The sequence below is a fragment of the Homarus americanus genome, unplaced genomic scaffold (assembly GCF_018991925.1).
Source record: "Homarus americanus isolate GMGI-L3 unplaced genomic scaffold, GMGI_Hamer_2.0 scaffold25827, whole genome shotgun sequence".
In the NCBI taxonomy this organism is placed as follows: Eukaryota; Metazoa; Arthropoda; class Malacostraca; order Decapoda; family Nephropidae; genus Homarus; species Homarus americanus.
Window position 1 is genome coordinate 9,196,424 of NW_024738300.1, and position 22,246 is coordinate 9,218,669.

Sequence of the window (22,246 nt, forward strand, 5' to 3'; positions counted from 1 at the left end):
AATCCTGGTTTCCGCATCAGTTAAAAACATTTGCAGGCGTTAATGGTAAATATGTGTACCTGATATTGGTGCCTTAGTGACTTTAATATATTTTAAATAGAAACAGGACCAGATCCATTTAAATACGCATACATTATATATTTCTATTATATAAACTCACGTCAACATAACGGATCGCCTAAAGATTAGACCCCCAGCTTATTTTACCTTAAGATTAACCATCTAACTTTTAACTTAACTTATCCCATTCTACCCCTCCCCTAAACAGCGTAAGATAAAACGGCTAGAGGTTAATCTTCGGATGATTCCTTTTGCGATTTTATGCATTATCCATTACTAATGATTATAACACGAAACTACACCATTATATACTTTGGATCACATACTTTTATTCTCTTCGTTTCATTTACATATTTTTATCAGTAGATTCCAGTTGTGTGTCGTAAATTCTCCTAATTCTTCTTCTTTTTTCTCCATCCTTTATTTTATCCACTTGTTTTTCTTAACAGGAATATTAAAATCAACGGAGGGCACTACACAGGCCACATAACAGCCCCTTGCCCTCGACGTGGCTAGTATTGTAGTTATGGTCGCCTTTATGCCAATTAGGTAATAGGTATACAGTACCGGTATATTTCATCATGAAATGCTCGTGAATAATTATCCTTTAGCTTACGATGATCCTTCTTTGGGAATCTTTATTAGACCTGAATTCAATTAGTATAACCAACAAGCAAGAAAATCGCTGGATTTCTCTGGGGACAAATTTCGCGGGTTCAAGGAGCGCATGCTCTCTTGCCTGCGAGAAATTTAGATGGAAAACTCTAATGTTATTACTCAGATTTATATTATGTAGATACACGAAAGGAGTGTATTTATATATATTATATTTATTTATATCGTTAAATTATATATTTTTTAATAAAAATAGCTTGCAAGACTATTTTGAGGAGATTTCTTCCGTGACATATTCTTTCCTATCATCATGTTTTCGCGGGTCAGTGTGGCTTGATGGGTGCGGACAGGATGGCCGTTCGATGGGTTCGCTCTCTATAATTATTGACTGATTATGTTCTTACCCCGATCCTATTGACGGAATTACACACAAATAATTTTATTAATTCCATAGTATCAGCTGAACTAAGGTATGTATCCCTTCATTATGGTTCTATGTGAGATAATAGTAAATGTTAAAAGAGCTTTACCTTTTCGCTTATATGATGCTAGTAAACTTGGTTAAAGATGATTCATAATTTTATATGATATTTTGATCATATACTGTATATGTTTGTATGGATATAGTCTTGTAGAAATGTGTTTGAATGTGTAATGTCTGTGGTATACATTTTAACGGCCGTGTAATTGTATCCTTGTGTAGTGTGGCGGAAACAACTTGTTGATGTAGCGGACAAGTTTTTTGTCCACTTGCTATAATGCTTATTTTTACAACTGTACCAAAGAGCCCTGCCGGGCTCATTCTGGTAACACATTATATATTTGTGTTGACCAATTCGAGCAATTCTAAACGCCTCTTAATGAGTATAGATTAGGTTAGCTGGAAATTTGAAGTCATTGGCATCACATGAAAGTGCATTGCTGGACTTAATATTACTTACAAAGTTTGAATTTGTGACAGGTTAAGAATCGGCAGAGGACATCCGCGGAACTTTATATTAATATTTATATCGGGAGGTAGATAAAGAACACAAAAATAAGAATATTTTATTCTATTACATTTTTATACAATTTTTTTTTCGAATTACTTTGATTTCGATTTCACGTTAGGAATTACAATAGGGTCGACTCCTCTCCCTCCCAAACAAGAGAAAATACCACACCCTCACCAGATGACAGTCAGGGTAAGTAAGTTCAGAGACTCATTCCCGTCATTCAGTTTCATCACGGAGAGCAAATTTTTGTCGTGATTACAAGTCCGCTGGAGACATTACATTTCACTCATGTGCCTGTCCCGCCACTCAGCGGAAGTCTCGGCCACGTGATGCCCATTGCTCAGGCTTTTGAATTTGAATTGCGACTAATCAGGTTAGTAGGTCGGACTGGTTCTAAAGCAGACTAGTCTAGTCAAAAGTTGCCAAACTTAACGTGGGATCGTCAGGCTTGACGAACAGCTGCAATTATGTAGGATTTGAATGTTGGTGTTTTTTGTGGCTAGCATAAAACGTGATGATCGCGCCAGTAAATGTGAAGGCTAGCGCTCGTGTAGGTGGACAGAGGGTTGACTAGATACCATTCCTCTCACTCCTTTAATGGTGCAAATATGTTACACAGGAGTGTTTTGTTGTCAAAAGAAAATTATTTTCATTGGTGGTGATATTTTGGCAATATAAACTTGAGCGTGTGGTTTATAAGAGGTTATGGTAAGTTTTGTTCTTGAAGGCACAATCGGTAACTACCATGAAGAAGGACCAATTTTGTCTCGTAATATTTCAGTACTCATTGGTTTCCACCGCCCCATTTCAGTGATAGTGTTGCAAAAAAATATTAATAATAATAAAGATTGCTCGTAAAATGTGGTACTGTATTAAAATAGAAATTAAAACCGAAATAAATACCCTATACAGAAACAGTTTGGGACAGTTGGACGAAGGTTGGGAAAATTAAACTGTAGGAGTAATATACGAGTATAGGCCAGCAAATCTTGGTAGGGTAACTATAGAAGGGTAATTGATCAATTTATAGTTGAGGACACACAAACACACACACACACACATATATATATACTATATATATATATATATATATATATATATATATATATATATATATATATATATATATATATATATATATATATATATACTGTATATATTGTTCTAGTGATAAGTTCAGACAAAAGTAAGCCGATTTCCATCTATGACACCTTTGACACATTTTACCCGTAACCGAGATATCGGGAGTTGAAAATCAGAAAACCTGCCACTCGGGTACAGAAAGTGACAGCTACGGTCAGCACAGCAGCTGGTGGGCCATGCAAGTTAACACTGACATTGAGATTACTTTACCGATAGGTCAACTATTTGACCGATACATGTGATACCTTTGTATCCGTCAGAATTTGTTGAGCGATGCAAGTGTATTTGTTGCATCGGCATGGATCCGGTGCTGCCACACTTAACATGTTCAGGGTTTGGAGAACTTCGTGACCAACGTGAACTCCTGTGTTCGTGTTAAGAATGAACCCCATCGCCTTGTTTTGATAATTTCTTAGCTTCGATTTTAGCCTTTGTATTAAGGCTGTGTATCATGACGAACAGGAATAGTCCAAGTGACATTGTATGAGCGCCAAGCAAAGGGTCTTACTGGAATCAGCTGAGGTATAAACATTTCTGTGGGTAATTTTTTGGCATTACTTTTTATTACCTATTATCTACGATCAATTCACTTGACAAACAAACAAAAGGTATTTCACTGAGGTTACACTTGAGATAAGTTCTTCTCCACTTAGTACTGTACAGAGAATTTGTTTACCTTATTGGGTTTTCTTTTTTATTCCTATAATATTGCTTCAGTGTTTCCAAGATGTAGGGATAATTTGTTGTCTATGAGTTACTGTTTGCATGACTTCAGTACGGTACAGATGATAACTCGTTAGCTCTATCATTTGGATCTTTACCTGACGCTAAAGAGTACTGCATCGGCATACACTAATGGGCATGTCGTTTACATAACACAGGAAGATTAAAGATCCTTATAGAATACTCCCATGTGAGACTATAGGCGATTGGCAAAGATATTATCTCGGCGTTATCTGCAAAAAAAAAAATGTTTCCCACTGCTGAGATATTATTTAAACCAGTCAATAGACTCAATGCCAAGAGGCTACTCATTTTCATATACTGTATATCCTCATGTTCTTTAACCTTGTTTTAGTTTTTATTGTATTTTGTTTTTTTCCTTTTTATCGTAGTCCATGTCAACGTTTTGTTTTATTATTGTCATCCTTTTTCCTTGTCTTGTTCTTCTCTTTTCATCTCTTCTTGTTCCTCTATCCTGCTTCCACTCCCTATCCGTTATTTTTTTCCCCTCCTCTTCCTTCATTTCCTGCTATTTTCTTTCCAATTATTGTTACTTCTTTTATAGCGAAACAATTCTCAATAAGTCGACACTCGTCAGAATTTGTTGGATATATTTGTAGCCGTAAATAACAAGCGTTTATTGAAGCCTTGTCTTTCGGTGACAACGTGAAATTGGACCAATTCTGTTGTCATTTTCAGGGGATTAGCGGCATGGCCCGTCTGTCATATTTGTCAAGGAAGTGGCGCAGTTCTTTGTTGTAATGTAAAGAAAGTAACACGGGTATTAGAAGTCTTTTGTTTATATATATATATATATGTATATATATATGCAAATAAATCACTGTAGCGCGTGATCTGGGTATATGCTGATAACCCTGAAGATGTGAATTACACGAAAGCGTTTGGGAACATTCTTTTTTTTATATATATATATATATATATATATATATATATATATATATATATATATATATATATATATATATATATATATATATATATATATTTTTTTTTTTTTTTTTTTTTTTTAAGAACCTGCCCTAGATTTTGTGTTACCTTAAAAGAATGTATCGTATAGTTTGGAGTGTTGTGTGTATATAAAGTAGTAGGTAATAGGCAGCTACCAAACAGGGAGGTACTACCGCCTGGGAAGATATTGGAAGCATAATGTGTTGTCTATGGTAGACCCTGCTGCCATATGGCATCACGAAAAGTGTGACCAAGTCCCAGGTTGCTGATCTGACTTTCTGCCTCATTTACACACAATTGCAGGGTCTCAATTGTTTCTCTTACTTTGACAACACAACATACTTATATTGTTTCTCACTCTTGATTTTGTTATTTTTTTATTTCTTTATCGTTCTTTATTATTATTATTATTATTATTATTATTATTATTATTATTATTATTTAAACACTTTACTCGGGCTGTTATCATTTTTATGTTTGATTCGCGCAAATGATTCGGTGGTTTTTATCTTATTGTGGGAATAATAAATAAGTATGTTATTGATATTTTATGCGACATTAATTTTGCGTAGATAACTCTTACTAAGTGAACACCGGGTCACATCAACTATTACTAACTACAAATCAATCAAATTATGCACCTTTCTTATCCATACTCACCTGGCAGCCTTTATCATTTGTATTGATCTTTGTATACCACACTTGTCATGTTAACCTCCCTTACTTCGCCTGCATAAAAAAACAACAAAAAATATCCTTCATAGGAATCCAACCCAAATGAAGGTTCGAAGACAAGTGATCGACAAATATTCAGATATTCTGTCATAATCCATTTCTTCGGGCACTCCATATCCCGGTAGCTTGTTGCGCTGTTTATATAGAGTAGCTTGTTACTAAAGATCAATGACTTAACTATCTCTAGTTTGCTTACAGTATGTGGTGATTTGTGTCACTACGTGTAAAACGAGGATGACCCAAATTCTAGACCAAGAAGGCGAAATGGCCTGCTTAACTCGGCCAGATTACCGTGTCAGTTACTTGCATAATCTGTTGAGTGGCGTGTAGAGTCTCCTTTCTGACGTAAGATCTGTAGGACAAAAGACAGACTAGGGATGAGCATTTTGAGTGTCATAATATAGTCTCCACGTGATCACAATTCTGAGTTATCACGAGTATTGACGAGCAAACTTCTTGTACAGGAGTTAAACTAAGTTCTTCCCTTTGTTGTTTAATGAGCTGATGGTCGACAGTGAAGGTTTTTTTTTGTGATTCTCAGGGTAGGGTTATGAGCAGCTCCAGGATCTCTTCGTGAAGGTGAAGGTAGTAGTTGTAGTTTAACGATTTTGTTTTGTAAGCTTTGTATATACCAGTCTTAATTAACCTTTCCTTGGCCTTCCCTGACTTTTTTCACGGTATTAATAAGTAAAGGCTAATTTGCTTTGTGTACGCACTGCAATACTGAATGCAGCGTGGACAACCCTCCGTTTTGTTTGTCGGGTACACAAGCACTTGAGGTGAAGTGTACATTGCCTTGTTGCTAATTTGCATACACACATAACTGGGAGTAGTTAACAAGTGGCACGTAAGTTGTTTACTTGTACTCCAGGGAGAAGTGCTGGCATTGATGCTATACCCTGTACTGTGCTCGTGTTCGTATTCTTGCTTTTTAAACTCAGTCATCCTTAAAAATTTTTTTTCTCCTAGAGTGAGTTGTATATTATGTCAATGTTAGAGAAATTGTAGGTAATTAGTGTTTTCAGGTTGTTTTTATCCATTAATGAGACTATTTAATGAAGTGTATGTTCTTTGTTTACATTGCTGTTTTTGTTCTTTTATAAACTACAATATTTGTTATATGGTTGTAGGTGATTTAAAGTTAATGAAGTTATTTTTTTACCTTAAATTGGTTTGAAATATAAGTTTTGATAAGGTTGTAGGAAAGTTTGTGTTGCAAAAGTTGTTAAGGCTGTCCTGAAATGAATTTACAGACTTTGTTATGACTGAGTAGCTTTATGTCTTTAAACACATATTATATTTATGAAAAAAATACTTTGTAGGTAATTAAGCGTTTAAAATTACCTTTGGTTTTAAATGAGTTTTTAAATTATGCCCGAGAGAAGTGAGTGGGCCTTCATAGGAGATAACCAGCGAGGTGATGAAGCTTCTTTAGTAGGGGAGACGCTGTGGTGGTAATCAACGCGTCTTGTTAGCTTTGAGGCTGATGGTCATCTATATTCAGGAGAGGTGAATATTGCCTGCAGAGACGAGGGAGCCGAGGCGAGACCTTTATACCATTCTGCTGGCTTTAGTCTATTCCTCTGGGTGGAGTTTCATAAAGCCCTGCACTACCCTGATACAGTCCCTGATTGTATTAGACACCCCCCCCCCTCCCCTCCTCCAGTCTAGTCTATGATTTGATCCCATTAGGATTGACGTCCATTTGACCAATCACCTTTGAGTAGTTCTTGTGTCATGGTTAGGGAGTTCAGTACTCTCTCTCTCTCTCTCTCTCTCTCTCTCTCTCTCTCTCTCTCTCTCTCTCTCTCTCCTTTCTTCCTTTTCTTTCTTCCTTTCTGGTTTGATAGAAAAAGACAGTAGATGACAGATTGCGACAAATCTAGACGCCTGACAATATCAATATAACCACTTTATATATTTCCTTTAACTCAGTTTCATATTTTATCGTTTTGTTATTTTTTTTTTGTACGTTTCTTTAATTATTATTATTTGTATTTTGTTTAAGTGTATTTTAATCTAGGCGCAGGCAATTCTTTTAATGTACACGTGTTTACTTAGTGTGATTAAATGTTGTTCATGTACAGTTGTGTAGTTGATTTTGCTTTGTTCTCTGCCCTGCACCTCATCTCATAGGTCAGTATCCCCTTCCCGGTGTTCTCCTTTAGACTGTCACACTGCCTCACTGTTAGCCACTTATTTATGTTTCTCCGATACTAATGGATTCCCTGGATATTTTAAGCACCTGGGCCAATATTTTATTTTCTAAAGTTTCGTGCGTTGGATTCCCCCCGAAACTGGATAGCCTGTGTGAGATAGTATTAAACTGTTCCATTGTTACGCATCTGGGTCTGGTCCTTAATATTTCGAACGGTTAAACTAATGTTACTGGGATAGTGAATGCATGCCTGGGTCTCTTACTAGCTTATGAAACAAACATGGCGACCTAAATGACGTCGGAATTTTAAGATATAAGTACGAGAATATGAATTAACATAAAGATCTTTCGAGAATAACTCATTAACCCAGCCTTCTCTCGTATTGTTGATGGAAGTATTGTACAGATGCTTGTGTAAAAGATAGAAGGTAAATAGTGTTGTTTTGGTGTGGTGGGTGGTGGAGGTTCATCGTCTAGACCTGATTTGGTGCTTGTTAGTGAGGACAGTGCGTTGAGGTGGTGTGGTCAAACGATGCTCTAGAAATTTAACGTTGAAGACTGTCATAAGGAGACAACAACTGCTAAGTGCATTACCTGGGAACGAAGGCCTATTATTATTATTATTATTATTATTATTTCTTTTATTATTATATTTGTATTTATTATTATTATTATTATTGGCCAGACAAACATTAGCTAGGGCTTACATACAGTACACGACACAATCTTTAGAGGTTAACCATGTATTTAAAAAAAATCCTGTGGTGAGAATTTGTTTATCTGAAAACTTTTAATTTCTTATTATTGAACCCAACTGTTAATGATAGGTACTACGGGTAATACTGTAACTCTTGTTGCTGTATTAGGCTGTAGATTAAGTTAATTAGGTTACTATCTTAACTGAGTACCAAGGAACACAATGAGTTACAATTGTGTTGTTTAATTTGAACACTACTCTGACGCCATTGTGAGGTCATATGTGTGTGTGTTGAGTCAGTTTTTTTTAAATATATTTTTATTTATATGTATTTTTTAATTATTATTATTTTTTTATCTGTCGTTTTATTTATTTGTATTTATTTTTATTTATTTATTTATTAATATTTTTTACTTGTACAGCTAAAAATAACTTGCGGTTCTCATAATTGTGGTTCAGGTGGAGGTTATTTTTGTTGGTCAATTTTTAGAGTACTTCCTCGGTACAGTGCTCGATCCTCTGGTATAGAGGACTGGGACAACGTGTATTGTTCTCCCTCTATACAATACCTCTTGTTTTATGTGAAGTATAATGGACTTAGTCGCTGTATATGTACCGTATGTCTGTATATTTCTTATATGAAGCACTGGAGGATTTTAGAACTTATAAAAAGAGAAAGACAGGAAAGTTGCATTGAAATTATTATACAAACCAGAACAATCGCGGTTGTGGCTGTCAGCTTGTGTCGACAGACTTCTGAAGAGGATCTGTAGTTTTCCTTAACTTGGCTATCACGTGAGGTGTGACAACTCAGTGGAAGTATTACATCACGTTGGAAACAGAGCGCCACCGCACCTTTGATGTGGCCGTGTGTGTGTGTGTGTGTGTCTGTGTGTGTGTGTGTGTGTGTGTGTGTGTGTAGACGGTGAGTCATGCTGGTGATGCTGGCACCCGCTAGTGTGTGTCTCAGCTTCATGTAAATATGACGTCACACATGTCAACAAACCAGACGCTTGGATACGAAAGCTGGTGTAGTTCCGAGAAGTTGGTCCCGTATACAAATGAGGTTATTGATTGATTGATTGATATGGAATAACATAAATCAACCTCACCCCAGTCCAAGAAGGCTCACATAAATTCATAACACCTCTTATATAAATTAATTAAATAATAAATAAATACAGTTATAGTCTAGATGCTAAGTGTCTACATTTAATATTTCATCTGTTTTCCCATTTCGATCCATTCTATTCGCCCGGACATTATTTCTATATACAAATACAGTAAACATAGGATATTCCAGTATACTCGTATATTATGTGTCAGGCTGTGGGGTCTGGATGTTCTGACAAAACGACCACACTGAAATTTGTCGAATGTAAACAATGAAACCACGTGAGCATAACAAAGAGATCCCGTATGTAAACAAAACACGTGGACATAACGGAAATGACTCGAATGTAAACAATGAAACCACGTGAGCGTAACAAAGAAATCCCGTATGTAAACAACACGGAGACGTAACGGAATTGGGTTCTATGTAAACAATGGAACCACGTGTTGTGATTACTGACCAGGTGTGGCAGGACTTTCACCCCGGAGCTGCAGATGTAGGTTAGCAGGTGAGTAATAACGTGCCACGTGTGTCACTACACTCACGGGCTGTACAGTAGTGTTCCTCCCTGTGGTTCAGATACTCGGGACAGATGGTGAATTAGTCAGGTTCTTTAGTTTTCGAAGGTGAACTTGAAGACATTTATTTATGGGGTGTGAAAGTATGCAGTGTATTCTCTCGTATGTTTCGGGGACTAGAGATGGGGATTTAGGTGTTTACATAACTCTCTCTCTCTCTCTCTCTCTCTCAGTGTTTTAAAAAGCTCGCTCCTGTTAACGAATTTAGATATTACTACGGCATGATGCTTTGGCGACATGATGTACAACCACTAAAAAATTATTCGGCATCCTTACGGCGTGATACAATATGACACGGGTGCCGAATAATTTTTTATTGTGTGTGTGTGTATATATAACGTTCGACTTCACAGGTTTATGTGCACATGGTTGGATTGGTTGAATTATTTTCAAATGAGTTTTATTGGATGTAGTAAGTTTAACTATGAGAAGTTTGGTCCAAATTTACTAAAAAAACAAAAACAAAAAAACATCGATCTAGATAATATAGAAACAAATTACATGAACAGCCACACCCTCACTTATCCTACAGTGACATCCATTAAGAAGCTTTTATCCTGTATACATCAGCCGTGTGCCAGCTTGAAGTGCGACATCATCAAAGCTTCATCCTGTAAACCTAACCTAACTTAACCTAACTTAACCTGACCTAACATAACCTAACCTAACAACCTGACTTAACCTGACCTAACATACAACAACCGACCTAACCTAACCTAACTTAACCTGACCTAACATAATCTAACTTAACGACCTAACCTAACCTAACCTAAGTATTTTAAAGGTAACTCACATGTAAACGTAAATATTTGCAGACATCTGTGATTACATATTTACTGTGCATCTTCCTTGTACGAGAGAGAGAGAGAGAGAGAGAGAGAGAGAGAGCTATAACATGAGATAAGGTTAGTTATTCTTGTAGATACTATAGCTTAATATATCAATGGAAATAGTTATTATAGAGATGGTATTTATTAAGTTTTATATATAGAGAGACATTAGACGGTACCGTATTTAAGTGACAGGGATATTTTATTGATAAAGGATGTTATTCTTGGGAGATAGATAACATTTGTTGATATATTCCTGAAATATAAGATTAGTCTACCTAGAAAGTAATTTAAAAGATGTATATTAACATTTTTTTGGAAAGTAGAGAATAATATATGTTGATTTACTATACATTTTCTACGTTTAAACACAGATCATTTACCTTAATTACCGTAATCGAACCATTTTTTCTTTTCGTTCACCAGTTACACCATGAACATAAGAACTATCGAAAGAAAACTATAATTATTGCCTTCATCATTGATTAAACCAGTTTTTTTCTCCTTCGCCGGATATGTATCTTGGAGGAAAAACGAACACAGGGAGATTATCCTTGTGAAGTGTTTCATATAGGTTTTCTTTCGGTCTGGACTCACTCTGGAAGAAATGTTGAAAGAATAGAGGATAATAATAATAATAGGAAATGAAAATAATATTTGGTAATAGTGATGACACGATAATGATAATTGCTGTATGGTGTTATTATTATTATTATTATTATTATTATTATTATTATTATCCTATTATTATTATTATTATTATTATTATTATTATTATCGCTATTATTATTATTATTATTATTATTATTATTATTATTATTATTATTATCGACGCTATTATTGGGATTAATGCCGACAACATAGTAACTCACAAGGACAAGGTGACTGTACGAGTGACCATCTGAGTCAGGGAGTGTCGTCATAATGTGAGGGATCAACTCTAATGGTCGTTAGTGAGGGAGGGAGTGACTGCTGGGTTGGGTGTAGTCTATAAATCTTAGCCTTAAAGGGATTTAGGTAGGATTTAAGTAGGATTGATGATGATGACTTGGTTCTTTGGTACATTAACCTGCTGAGTACGATGGTATTGTGCTCAGGAACTAAGTGATCGTCATCAATAAATTAACCTCTTTCGCTGAGTACGATGATATTGTACTCAGGAACTAAGTCATCGCCATCAATAAATTAACCTCTTTCGCTGAGTACGATGATATTGTACTCAGGAACTAAGTCATCGTCATCAATAAATTAACCTCTTTCGCTGAGTACGATGATATTGTACTCAAGAACTAAGTCATCGCCATCAATAAATAATCCCTTTTTTTCCCATTAATATAAGTAGTATTCATGTGATATAATGTAAAGTGGGAATAATGAATAAAAGTGTATGTGTTTAAAACTACTGTTATCCTAGCTAATGACTCACATGGTGTGTAGGATAAATTTATTACATCTAGTCATGTCGTTGGGTCACGTGAGCTGGTGTAGTGAGGAGAAATTTTCCTGTTTCGAGTTTGGGAGACAAATGAATATTCTTTGACGTTTCGAACCAATTGCACGAACCTTATGAATCCCAGTTTATTTCACCTAATGATTAAACACCCTAACCTAACCTAACCTAACGCCAACCTAACCTAACCAAACACTCTATAATAAGTAGCGTTAGGGTGTTTAATCATTAGGTGAAATAGGTTAGGTTGGGGTTAGGGTGTTTAATCACCAGGTGAATTAAGCTGAGGTTCCTAAGCTTCGTGAGAGCTGATTTATTCTCTTAATTTAGATAATAATGTAAGGGTTTGTTTACCTCGCTCACTCAGTTATCACACTAAGTTGACTACCAAAGGGTCGTGTTGTTTACCTCCCCTTCCTTCCCTCCCTTTCCTTGCCTTCCTCTCCCCTTCCTTGCCTCCCTTTCCTTCCTCTCATTCCCTTCCTCTCCCCGTCCCTCCCCGTTCTTCCCCCCTCCCCTCCCTTTCCTCCCCCTCCTTTCCTTTCCTTCCCTCCTTTCCCTTCCTTCCTTCCCCCCCTCCTTTCCTCCTTCCTTCCCTTCCCCCTCCTTTCCTCCCTTCCTTCCCTTCCCCCCCTTTCCTCCCTTCCTTCCCTTCCCCCCTCCCTTCCTTCCCTTCCCCTCCTTTCCTCCTTCCTTCCCCCCTCCTTTCCTCCCTTCCTTCCCTTCCCCCCCCTTCCCTTCCCCCTTCCTTCCCTTCCCCTCCTTTCCTCCTTCCTTCTCTTCCCCCTCCTTTCCTCCTTCCTTCCCTTCCCCCCCTCCTTCACTTCCCCCTCCTTTCCTCCTTCCTTCTCTTCCCCCCTCCTTTCTCCTTCCCTTCCTTCCCCCCTCCCTTCCTTCTTCCCCTCCTTTCCTCCTTCCTTCCCTTCCCCTCCTTTCCTCCCTTCCTTCCCTTCCCCCCCTTTCTCCCCTTCCCCTTTCTCCCCTTCCCCATCTCCCTCCTCGTTATAATGGTTCATCAATTCATTCCTCTAAGCACATCCATCTTCAAGTGGATCATAGGCCTACGTTGGATTATAGACATGGGGAAAGATTATACTCTGGATATAATTCTAGACAGTTGTTATGACCCCCGTGTATAGAGCAGGCATATGTATATACTGTTTGTTTACACCTGTTGGTTCTTCCTACCCAAGCTTGTTTGTTAAGCTTAGGCGAGAAAAATTATCCAGCTTAGGTAATTAAATTTGATTGGATTATTTTCTTATGTTCTTATAAGAACATAAGAAAATAAGGAGTCTGCAATAGGCCGGTTGGCCTGTGCATGGCAGCTCCTGTCGAGAGTTACTACCACTCTCTATCATCCATGAATCTATCTAGCCTCCTTTTGAAACTTTCCAGAGTTCACACTTACTACAAAGTTGTAGCTTGTTCCACTCGTCCACCAACCTATTTGTGAACCAGTTTCTTCCTCTCTCCTCTAAACCTAAACATCAACATGAATCCGTTGCTCCAGTCCTATCCTGCTCGGATATTATAAGAACTCTATATCCTTTATTGATTCCTTTCACCCACTTGAATACTTCTATCATGTCTCCCTGCACTCTTCGTCTTTCTAGGGAATGCAAGTTTAGTTTCTTATGTACTTCATTCCTCCTACTTCCTCCACCGCCTCCTTCCTCCTCCTTCTATATCCTCCACCGCCTCCTTCTCCTACTTCTTCCACCTCCTTCTCCCTACTTCCTCCATCGCCTCCTTCTCCTTCTTACTCCATCGCCTCCTTCTCCCTACTTCTTCCACCGCCTCCTTCTTACTTCCTCCACCGCCTCCTTCTCCCTCTCTCCATCGCCTCCTTCTCACTTCTTACTCCATCGCCTCCTCGCTTCTTACTCCATCGCCTCCTTCTCACTTCTTCCACCGCCTCCTTCTCCCTACTTCCTCCATCGCCTCCTTCTCCCTACTTCCTCCACCGCCTCCTTCTTCCTTACTATTCCTCCTACTTCCTCCACCACCTCCTTCTTCTCCCTACTTCCTCCATCGCCTCCTTCTCCCTACTTCCTCCATCGCCTCCTTCTCCCCTACTTCCTCCACCGCCTCCTTCTCCTTCCTGCATCCTCCTCATCTCCTTCTAAATACTGTAGGAAATAATTGTTCGTGCACTAACCGACGTGTGTTGTGGTGGTGTGTGTGTGTGTGTGTGTGTGCAGAGTACCGATGTTATAGTCGCCAGCCTCCCTCCTAGCACAAAGGTCGCTCAGTCATCCCTCCCCGACATACACACACACTACCTCAGGAGGAGAGGGTGGGGTGGGGAGGGGTGGGGTGGGGTGGGGTGGGGTGGGGAAACATGGAGAACACAATGGAGGTCTTGTAAATAGTTGTACCGCCGTCTACCACTGTATCGCAAGGGTTGATGTTGTTGAAGGGCAGTGGTGCAGACTCACGGCACAGGCAGGAAACACCAAAGTGCTCTCTCACCTCCGTCGCCGCCTCCGTCATTCAGCTCCTCCGTCATAGAAACCTGATTCATGATTCGTTGTTCCCCTAACTGACTTCTCTCTCTCTCTCTCTCTCTCTCTCTCTCTCTCTCTCTCTCTCTCTCTCTCTCTCTCTTAAGGGGAAATTTGAGTCACTTTCTTACCTGGTATTGATTGACTTTCTTACCTGGTATTGATTATTTATCTTTTTTTACCTGCTCTTAATTATCTTTCTTACCTGCTCTTAATTATCTTTCTTACCTGCTCTTAATTATCTTTCTTACCTGTGATTGATTATCTTTCTTACCTGGTATTAACTTTTTTACCTGTTATTGATTATAATTCTTTCTCACCTGCTATTAATTGCCTGTCTTACCTGCTATTGATCGCCTTTCTTACTGCATGAATCACGCTCTCTTAAAATAAATCACTTACAGAAATAACTATGAAATGTGAATCGCGTCTATGCTAAACACTGGCAAGAGAATCGTGTACCAGAATTACATATGGAAAGGCTGACTCGCATTCCTACCTCGCCTCCCAGGATAATTATTCACTTATACACTTATTCACATCAGGTCAGGCAGAAATGTGAAGGTAATCTAATTAACGTTGTAGTGGTCTCAGTGAATGCAGTGAATAGTCGTAGATGTACAATGGATAATATATTTACCAAGAAGAGGTTGTGGGTCAGCGCAGGTTGTGAGAATTTAATAACTTACAAAATCAAATTCTAAATATGGGTTGTGAAAAAAAAAATTAGCTACGATACAAAAACTAAATTCTATGTATGGAATAAAACGCAATGTAGAAATAAAAGGTCTAAATCAATGTCTAAATACTGATGGTGAAAATGTCTAAATACTGATGGTGAAAATGTCTAAATACTGATGGTGAAAATGTCTAAATACCGATGGTGAAAATGTCTAAATACTGATGGTGAAAATGTCTAAATACGGATGGTGAAAATGTCTAAATACTGATGGTGAAAATGTCTAAATACGGATGGTGAAAATGTCTAAATACTGATGGTGAAAATGTCTAAATACGGATGGTGAAAATGTCTAAATACCGATGGTGAAAATGAAAACTAAAATAAAATTGAGGTTTATTTTACACGTGGAACTGGACTCGATATGTAAATTATGTAAATATTAGGTTGTAGCTGATGATTTAAAAGACGAAATAATGTAAATGCGTTAAAAGTAATGATGTAAAAAAAACAACGTAATGTAAATGTAAGTTGGATATAACACGAAATATTGTAAATATTTTAACAGCTGAATTTAACAGAGCAGAAAAATAAGTTTTAACAGCTGAATTTAACAGACCAGGTTAAATAAGTCTGTTAATTGTATGTTAGACTAAAAATACTCTTAATTGAGGCTGTTAACTTATTGGTGTGTTGCGTCACATCTATCAGCGGTGAGTGGGTGGGTAGGTGGATGAGTGAGTGGGTGGGTGAGCCAGTGAGTGGGTGGGTCAGTGCCTGGTTGAGTGAGTGGGTGGATGAGTGGCTGGGTGATTAAGTGAATGAGTGAGTGGGTGGGTGGGTCAGTGCCTGGTTGAGTGGTGGGTGGATGAGTGGCTGGGTGATTAAGTGAATGAGTGAGTGGGTCAGTGCCTGGTTGAGTGAGGGGTGGATGAGTGATTGAGTGAATAAGTGAGTGGGTGGGTCAGTGCCTGGTTCAGTGGGTGGATGAGTGAATGAGTGAGTGGGTGGGTCAGTGCCTGGTTGAGTGAGTAAATGAGTGGATGAGCGAGTGAGTAGATGGGTGATTGTGTGAGTAAATGAGCGAGTGAGTGTATAAGCGAGTGGGTGAATGCGTGAGTAGACGGGTGAGTTAGTAAGCAGGTGAGTGAACTAATGAATGAATTAGTTATTGAATGAGTGAGAGTGAATGAGCGAGTGAACGAGTGAGTGAGTGTACAGGTAATGATCGTATTTACCTGCACAAGATCAAAGGTATATTTAATTTTACCTTTAATCCATTCATTAGGTAAAGCTATTAGTGGATGTACAGTATATATAAACCCTCAGATCAAAGGTGTTGGTATTTGCATATATCAGTGTTGTGTCGTGAGGTACATCTGTTAGAATTTCGTTTTAGGTGAGAAAGTGAGGGAAAGGTGTTAGAAAGTGAGAGAAGGATGTTGGAAAGTGAGAGAAAGTTAGAAAGTGAGGGAAAGGTGTTAGAAAGTGGGAGAAAGGTGTTAGACTGTGAGAGAAAGGTGTTAGAAAGTGAGAAGTGTTAGAAAGTGAGGTAAAGGTGTTAGAAAGTGAGAGAAATGTGTTAGAAAGTGAGGGACGGGTGTTAGAAAGTGGGAGAAAGGTGTTAGACTGTGAGAGAAAGGTGTTAGAAAGTGAGAGAAAGTTAGAAAGTGAGTGAAAGTTGTTAGAAAGTGAGAGAAAGGTGTTAGAAAGTGGGAGAAAGGTGTTAGACTGTGAGAGAAAGGTGTTAGAAAGTGAGGGACGGGTGTTAGAAAGTGAGGGAAAGGTGTTAGAAAGTGAGAGAAGGGTGTTAGACAGTGAGAAAAAGGTGTTAGAAAGGAGGAAGGCGGAGAGAGGGTGAGAAAGATAAACATTTGCTTGAGTTTCGGCTCAGAGAGGGATGAGACAGTGAGAGAAAGGAAAAGGGTGATAATTTATCATTTTCATTTTGCTACTTACAGCGGCAAGTTTATTGCCCCCTCCCCCATACTCATCCCTGAGCGGTAGCGATAGTGAGAAAGAGAGCGAGGGTGAGAGAGGTGTTATATAGAGAAAGTTTTAGATATGAAGAGAAGCGAGAGAGACAGGGAGTGATTTTAGGGTCACAAGGTCAAGGAGATGGTGAATAGATAAGAAATTTGTTTTTTTTTGGGGGGGGGTTGCCTGAATATTGTCCCCATCCTCCCCCGCGTGCTTACGGGACTTGGGGCTTGGGTTGGATTAGGTAGGGTTAGGTTAGATGAAGTTAGGTTAGAGGAGGTAAGGTTAGATTAGGTTAGATCAAGTTAGTTTTGGTTAAGTTGGGTTACCAGTACGTTAGGTTAGGTTAGGTTAGATCAAGTTAGTTTTGGTTAAGTTGGGTTACCAGTAGGTTAGGTTAGGTTAGCATTTGGGTGATTAAGCTTAAGATGAAATAAGCTGGGTTAGCTAATCTTCATTTGATTTGGTTTTGGGTGCATGGATAGCAATTTTTTTCCTACGGTGCTCAAGGTCGATAAGATTGATTGGTGGATCAGCTTGTCAGGTGCTGCAGAGATGTACTACATTTTGGTGAAGGTTGGTGTCACCTGGCCAAGCTGTCAAGTTTTTGCAGCTGTGGACGTATTAGGTTGCTGCTCAGGTCTGTGGCGGGTGTCGGGCATGTACTGTGCTGTATGTCGAGTTTTTCATCCCGTCGAACACCATTGACACTGACTGGCGGCTGGTGGCGCTCCCTCACAAACTGTACTCCCGCTCCGTGGATCCACATCCTTCTTTGACCAATGCTTGTCCGGTCGTCTCTCGAATGCCCACGTGTTTGGAGACATGACCGCCTATTCGGGTAAGCTGCTCCGTGCGTCTACAACACGCATCAAGAGCTTGTAATGCCCCAGGCTGGTGAGTGGCCGTGATGAACGGCTTAACGCTGACTTCTGTTAATGCCGCTGGTGTGTACAGAATACTCTGTGGTGTGCATAATCTTTTATGTTTCTTGAAAAGATATATATTAAAATGCGGTCACTCTTGGTGTGAGGTTCTTTGTGTTAAATGATTACTCTGTATGTTTTATGCACGTGTGTATGTGTGTGTGTGTGGGCCCCAGAGGACTGGTGCATAAGCCCACTGGCATGTGGACACGTCCTGGCGCCTACCAACCATTGCCTCGCTGCCTTGCAGATTAACCTTGGTAGGTATAAGGCTACGGGTGTAAACCCCGAACGAAAAATCTGCTGTGGAGCCCTGCATCAGGCAGACATGCTTACAGAGCTCTAACAAGACCCCCAACAGCAGTATATGCGGAAGAGGTGACCACCCAACGACTACACCAGTGGATGAAGGCAATGCATGATGGACAGGTTACTAAGGCGAAACCCAACAAACTGGGCTATCGGCAGCCCACTGCAACTCTCCCTCTCCCCAGTCGTTGCAACACTTGCATTATTGGATCAGGAAAAGGGAGAGCCAAGATGTGTGGTTGCAGCCTGCACTCCTGCCTCACCACATAAATCAACTCACACACAGCCATCATCCAGCCCATCATACCTCTCATCATCATCAAAACCCCTATACCCCCAAAAATCCTATGGCGACAGACGAGTGGCAACGGGGACAGGCAGAGATGACTACCGGGAGTCTAGTCAAACTCTGCACATGGGCGGCACAGATAAGATAGTTGTTTAAGCACTGGGATCTAGGCAGCAGTGCAATCCGGTCCTGTCTGTGCGACTGAGCAACCCTTTCGAGGAGCAACTCTGCTCACCCCACATGGGCAGGGGGATAGAAAAGATGCTATAAACATAGCCTGCCTAAAAAAAAAAAACCTGACTGCCCTTGAGGCAAAAGAGGTATAACATCGACATAGCAACCTTTAGTGAGTCCCAGCTCCCGGACGAGGGTCAATTGACAGAACGGGGATCTGGCTAAACCTTATACAAGGGTAAGCCTGCTGGAGAGAGAAACCGTATTTAAGGAGTTGGCTTTGCCATTTGTCAGCGTATCCTACACAGGCTAACTGAAATGCTATTGAGATCAACGAGCGCCTCATGATGCTCCAAGTCCCACTGAATCACTCACGTCATGCCTTTTTCATCAGTGCATATGCCCCCAACACTGGATGCAGAGGATGACATCAAGGAGGCCTTTTATGCCGACCTCGACAGAGTGCTAACCTCTATTCCTAGAGAAGATAAGGTTGTTCTCCTTGGTAACTTCAATGCCAGAGTTGGTAGAGATGCTGACATTTGGCAGGGAACCATAGGGAGAAATGGACTAGGCAAGTGTAATCCCAACGGTTTAATCCTCCTCGGCAGATGTGCTGCACACAACCTCACTATCACCAGTACCTTGTGTAGGCAGGCCGACAAGCTCAAGGGTTCGTGGCACCATTCACGATCCAAACACTGGCATCTCATTAACCACATCAGTGTCAGAGAAAGAGATCGCCGAGATGTCCTCATCATCCATGCCATGCGTGGCTCAGACCATTGCATCACTGATCATCGGCTCGTCAGAGTCAAGCTCTCACTTCACGTCGCCCCAAAACGGCGAAGGCAGCAAGCTTCTAGAAGAGGTTTTAACACCAAGTGTCTGGAGGATCCAGCGGTATCGATTGCTGTCAGAGAGAAGCTCAAACATGGGCTGATAAACAACCCAACAACGAACAAAGATGCCTCCATCGTCAATATTTATAAGAACAAGGGGGACCTGTCAGACTTTGGCAACTACCATGGGATCTCGCTGCTGTCTGTAGCTGGCAACATTATTTCCTGAATCCTCCTAAACAGACTTCTTCCTGAGGCGGAAAACTTCTTCCCAGAATCTCAATGTGGCTTTAGACCATCACGTGGCACCACTGACATGATCTTTGCTGCCCACCAGTTACAGGAAAAGTGCAGAGAACAGCGCCGTGACCTGTACATGGCTTTCATCAACCTAACCACGGCTTCGACTTGGTCAACAGGGAAGCCCTGTGGTGGACCCTCAGCCGTTTTGGCTGCACCCCCCCCCCCCAAATTCATCACCATTGTGAGGCAACTCCACGATGGCATGAACGGCAGTGTCCTGCACAATGGCACCCAGTCTGAGTTCTTCCCCATCCAAACAGGAGCTAAAAAAAGGTGTGTACTGTCACCAACTCTCTTTTCCATCTTCTTGGCTGCATTCCTTACTCGTGCCAGCGCAAATTTAGCTGAGGGGGTGGACATCGAGTACCGGATGAAGGGTCTTTTCAACATAAGACGACTCCAGGCAGGAACAAAGGTGTCGGCAGCTTCCATTGCTGAACTTCAGTATGCAGACGACCTAACCTTGTCCCTCACACTGAACACGACCTACAGGAGATCCTGAACACCTACGCAGATGCGTATGCACACTTCGGCCTTGAGGTGAATTTACATAAGACTCAGATTCTCTATTAACCTGCCCCTGGTTCAGACACACCTCCACCATCCATCCATCTTAACGGTATTACCCTCTCTAATGTTACCCACTTTCGGTATCTCGGCTCCCACCAGTCCACCACCGAAGACATCGGATCAGATATACATCTCAAGCCTTTGTCAGACTCCAAAACCGTGTCTTCAGCTGTAGGGAGCTGAAATTATCTACAAAGTTACACGTATATCGAGCTGTGGTTTCCCCCACCCTGCTATATGGCAGCGAGACATGGATTACATACAGGAGGCACATCAAGACACTTGAAAACTTTCACCAATGTAGTCTACGTTCCATCCTCCGAGTTTGCTGGAAAGAAAAGAGAACAAATGCCAGTATTCTTGCTCACACCAACTGTAGGAGCATCGAGAATACCATTATCCATGAACAACTACGTTGGACTGGCCATGTTACCCGCATGGATGACGGTATACTGCCAAAGCGGCTACTTTACGGTCACCTAATGAATAGTAAACGTAACGCCAGCGGGCAACTAGAAAAGTATAAGGATGTCTTAAGACAAACCTGAAAAAGTGCCAAATCGACCCCCTCGCCTAGGAGACGATTACTCCACACCGTAACGCTTGGAGGAGCACCATACAAGAAGATGTCAATATTTTCGAATTAGCCCAACTGCAAACCAAAGAAGACAAGCGCCAAGGCCGGAAAGACGCTGCCACCGCCCCTCCCTCATTCGATGTAGCCCGTCACATGTGCAACATCTGTGAACAACTCTGCCGGTCCCGTATCGGCCTCTTTTGTCACCTCAAAACTCACCAACCTACAGTAAGTTTCATCCCCAATAACTCATTATTTTATCAAAACTGGATGATCGCCATACTCGATTCCGAGTGACAGCAAAGTAGTAGTAGTGTAATAATAATAATAATAAACGGTTCATTAATAGAGTTGCAGCCAGTGGCTGAAAATATACACTTACATTTGATTTAGACCTAATGATATAATATGCGTTGAATACATTTACAGGGCTGTACAGTACATAAATCAGGAGTTGCTTATTATTTTAACAATAGATGGGATGGTGCTGTTCTTATATCTATTGGTGCGGGCTCTTATGGGCTGAATTTTGTTGTAGTGGCGGACTGCGTGAGGTGGGTGCGGGGCTGCCGGTGGCAGGAGGTGGCGATGACGAGGGTGGTGCATTAGTTGGCTGCCAAACCCTTCCAGTGCTTGGTGGTGGAGGTCACTGAGGGATGGCATTTCCAGGGTGGAGAGAGCTTTGATGTAGCCGGAGTATTCTGCGCCGAGCATGATTCTGCAGGCCCTTTTCTGTACCTTCTCTAGCCGATGTTGTTGGGTGGAGTTGAGAGAAGACGACCAGGCTGGTGACGCATACGTTAGTTTGGGGAGAATAAAGGCATTGTAGATAGTCCTCAGCTCTGGCGTGGGTGTCTCAAGTAACCTAAGTCGTCGTAGCATGTAGAGACGGTACGAGGCTGCCTTGACTGTGATATTTACATGGGCCTTCCAGTCCAGTTTGTTGTCTATAGTTACACCCAGGAGTTTGGCAGACTGCACCAGCTGGAGAGGATGGGCACCCACTGTGACTGCTGGAGCTTG

The 22,246-nt window shown here is 40.5% G+C and overlaps 1 long non-coding RNA gene across 1 annotated transcript in view; it reads left to right on the plus strand.

Moving 5' to 3' along the window:
* Positions 1-1,014: 1,014 nt before the first annotated feature.
* The window catches only part of LOC121874019, a 36,805-nt gene continuing 15,573 nt past the window's right edge, over positions 1,015-22,246 (plus strand). The window contains exon 1 of the long non-coding RNA XR_006090330.1: positions 1,015-1,145. This is a non-coding gene — a long non-coding RNA (uncharacterized LOC121874019). The remainder of the gene's footprint in view (positions 1,146-22,246) is intronic.